Raw genomic sequence first — 4,413 nt, forward strand, 5'->3', positions numbered from 1 at the left:
GACAAAACTCACATCAAAATCCTAGAAAATATTTTCAGCAAAATAATAGAAGAATGTATCCTTAGCCTAATGAAGAAGGGGTAGCCTATAAAAGTACAAAAAGTATATAGAACAACAACAGAAAAGAAATTGTGCTCAGCACATAAAATCAAAACATTAAATGTAAAGAAAAGTATGTTAAACAAAGAAGGGATATTAAAAGTTGCAAGTTGAAAATATTAAGTTGCATATAAATTCAGGCTCTTTAGAGTAACTCTTGATCTCTCAAGAGAGATTCTAAACCTAGAATGTTTGAAACAAATTATATATAATCTTTAAGGGACCCTTATTCCTATATCCAGTAAACTTTAAATAATAAATGATGAATAAAGATATATTGCATAATAAAACCAAATATGAGTAATATCTCTGTAAAACTTCACTACAGAAGCCAATCAATGGAACACTCCAATCTAAAGTGTTAACCATACCCAAGGCAACAAAAAGAATGAATAATCCCAAGCATCAAATCAGAAGGTAAAAACCCCACACCATAACTACAAAATAAAGGGAAATAATAAACATTGCTCATTGAAAACTCTCAACTTGGATGTTTAATTCTCAAAAAGAAAGACAGGAACTAACAGAATGGACTAGAAAACAATATCCATTCTTCTGCTGCATCTACTGAACACTCTTTATCATCCAGATTGGACAGCATCTCTGTGTAAAAGGATGAAAGGAGACAGTAGAAGAAAGTGGACCAAAAAAGAAGTTTAGTGGAACTTTATTTTATAAAGTTCACACAAACAAATACTAAAATTCTTGAGTCAATTTAAAAGAGAGTATGGACTGTACACACTGAATGAGGAGTTCCACCATTATCCATATGAAAACAACAGATGACTTGGACTGGTCCAGCACACATCTACACTCATGTTTACTGAAGCACAGCTTACCATGTGCTAAGATAGAATGGACTTGATTGTCCTGAATCACATGAATGCAAAATATAATATTATTCAATTTTTTTTCATGGAAAACATGTACTTTTGTTTTTTGAGATTTTTAATATAATCACATTATTTCTTGTTTATTTGTCTTCCCTACAAAATCTCTCATATAACCCTCTTTTGGCTCTTTCAATTTCAAGTCTTTTGTTGCCAATAAATGCTGTTACACGTGTCATACTTGTGTGTGTGTGTGTGTGTGTGTGTGTGTGTGTCTATGTGTATATGCAAGAGTGAGAGAGAACATTTAACATTTCAAGAAAGGCAATCATTTTACTTTGAAATTGTGGATGAACTCAAAATGTATCATCAAAAGTTATGACCTGAGCTAGACACAGAAATCAAATATTGTATGACTTCAGTCCTAATTGGGCTAAAAGCAGTCAGTCCTCTGAAATAAGAACTGATTAGTCAGTATTAGAGCCTGAACATCAGGGTGTAGTGGTATGACTTGTCAAAGAACACATTTCAGTGACAAGAGGAATAATATAAAGAAATATTTCAGGGTGCGTGCATAAGAGATATTAATCATAGCTTACATTGTTTACTTGAGAAATATTCTGTGTATGTTTTTAAATCTCAATAACCAAAATGTTATAATTACTGTGTAAGAGATATTAATTTGTTTATATATTATTTATTCTTCCATTAATTTCCTTCCATTTTCATCCTCCCGAATTTTAAATAATCATTCTTTGCTCTTCTTCAAGCCACTTTTTACATAAACTATTTTTACACACTTAACATACCAAAATTTGATTTGTACAATATTTTACAATATTATAATACTAGGAATATATGACAAACCACTGAATTTTACCAAGGGTATTTATTATATATAGTATTACAGGAAAAAGGAAAATGAGTAGAGATGAAATACTATTCTTTCTAGTTGTTTTTAAGAGACAGTTGCCTGAGTCCAGCCATCTCAGGACAAACAAAACAAAACAACAAAAAAAAACCTCATTTTTTTTCTTTTTTATTATTACAACTTATTCACTTTGTTTTCTGGCTGTAAGCCCATCCTTCATCTTCCACCAGTTACAAACTATCTCCCTCTTCTACCCCTATGCCCCTCTCCTAGTCCAATGATAAAGGAAGTCTTCCTTTCCTACTATCTTCTCAAGTCTTACCAAGAATGGCTGCACCTTCTTCCTCCTTGGCCTGGCAAGGGTGCACCTTCCAGGAGTAGGTGATCAAGTAGCCTGCCACTGAGTTCATGTCAGAGACAGATGCTGTTACCCTTAATAGGGAACTGACATGGAAACTGAGATACTTATGAGCTCCATCTGAGCAGGGGTTCTAGGTGTTCTTCATGCGTGGTCCTTGATTGGAACAGGACACTCAGGGCCCACATTTTTTGGCTCAATTGGCCTCCTTGTGGAGGGCCTCTCCTATCCAGATCTAACTATCTCCTGAATCTTTCATATTATTCCACGCTCTCTGCCCAAAGTTTGGCTATGAGTCTAACCATCTGCTTCAATACCCTGCTAGGTAAATTCTTTCAGAGGCTGTCTGTGGTAGGTTCCTGCCCTGTTCTCTGTCTTCTCCCATTACCGATGTCTATCCTGTTTGCCCTTTTAAATGAGGATTAACCATCTTCCCTAGGTTTCTTCCTGTTGTTTAGATCCTTTAGTTCTCTAGATTTTAGTATTTTAATCCTATATTATATGACTAATATGCACATATGAGTGAGTATATACCATGAGCGTATTTCTGCTTCTGGATACCTCACTCAGAGTGATCTTTTTTAGTTGCATCCATTTGCTTGCTGATTTTCTTGTTTTTAATTGCTAAATAGTATTGCATTGTATAACTATGCCACAATTTCTGTGTCCATTTCTCGGTTTTGGGACATCTAGGTTGTTTCCAGATTCTGGCTATTATCAATAAATCTGTTATGAATAAAGTTGAGAAAATGTCCTTGTTGTATGGTTGATAATCTTCTGAATATATGCCCAGGGTTGGTATAACTGAATATTCTAGTAGAACTATTCATTATTTTCTGAGAAAGCACCAGATTGATTCCCAAAGTAGTTGTACAAGTTTACATTCCTACCAGCAATGGAGAAGGGTTCCCTTTTCTCCATATCCAGTCCAGCTTGTGTTGCAGATGATGTGATAGTATATATGAATAACCCTAAAAATTCAACCAGGGAAATTCTACAGTTGATAAACACCTTCAGCAAAATGGCTGGATACAAAAGACAAATGGGCTCAGAAAGAAATTAGGAAAACAAAACCCCTTTGCAAAAGCCACAAATAACATAAAGTACCTTGGTGTTACTCTAATCAAGCAAGTGAATGACTTGTATGAACAAAAAAAATAACTTCAAGGAAGATATCAGAAGATCTCCTATGCTCCAGGATTGGTAGGATTAACATAGTAAAAATGGCCACTCTACCAAAAGAAATCTAAAGACTCAATGCAATTCCAATCAAAACACCAGCACAAGTCATTACAGACCTTTAAAGAACAATTCTCAGTTTCATATGGAAAAACAAAACAAACAAACAAAAAAACCCAGAATTGATTAAAAAAATATGACTGTACAATAAAAGATTTTTTGGAGGTATCTTCATCTGAAATCTCAAGTAGTACTATAGTGCAACAGAAATAAAAAAATGGCATGGGACTGGCACCTGTACTTTAAATCTTAAAGGGGTGAGCATGTACACATTAATCATTTTTATTAAATCATATCAAGAAGCTGATGGGAAAAAACAAATATAGGTGAATCAACTGCTGTCTCAGTTTTAGTCCCAGTTTGAGGGTGCCCAGATAGCCCATGCTACCTTGAGCTATAATCTCAGCTCATCAATCGTAAAACATCCCTGGCTTTACTATTAATAGTGTACTTTTCTTAACATTAAATTGTTCTCTAAGAGTTTTTACATCAGAGCCGTTAGCAAAAACATCTTCCCTGACCTTATTAAACAATCTATTTTTTTTCCAAATTCTTTCTAAGTATAATGTTCATTGGTAACAATCTACATCTATGGCTCCTTTCATGGGCAGTGGTTAATTCATTAATCTGCTCCAGTAAACATGTGAAAAGAGATCAAGCATTGTTAATTTTAAATGCCAGTGATATTGCCCAGTGACGAGCTAGAAGGCTTCTTAGAGTTCTCATACAACTCATGTTATAAGGATTATGGACATCATAACAGCAACATGCAGAGATAAGAACACAAAATCCGTCAGAATATCAGTTCTTGGGATTATGTTTCTCTGAAACAAACTCACCGTGACTATGCTAACAGGGGAACCACATTCCATGAGATCTACAGCTGTTTTGCTGTTGCTACTGCATGGCTCTTGACAGTGGCAGGAAGCCAAAATAGTTTGCCTATAGATGGGTAAGGGGGGGAGTGAGGTTAGCTCAGGCCCTGGGAAGGAGAATTCAGGGTATTGCATGGGCTG

The sequence above is a fragment of the Meriones unguiculatus genome (assembly GCF_030254825.1).
Source record: "Meriones unguiculatus strain TT.TT164.6M chromosome 13 unlocalized genomic scaffold, Bangor_MerUng_6.1 Chr13_unordered_Scaffold_33, whole genome shotgun sequence".
Taxonomy (NCBI): Eukaryota; Metazoa; Chordata; class Mammalia; order Rodentia; family Muridae; genus Meriones; species Meriones unguiculatus.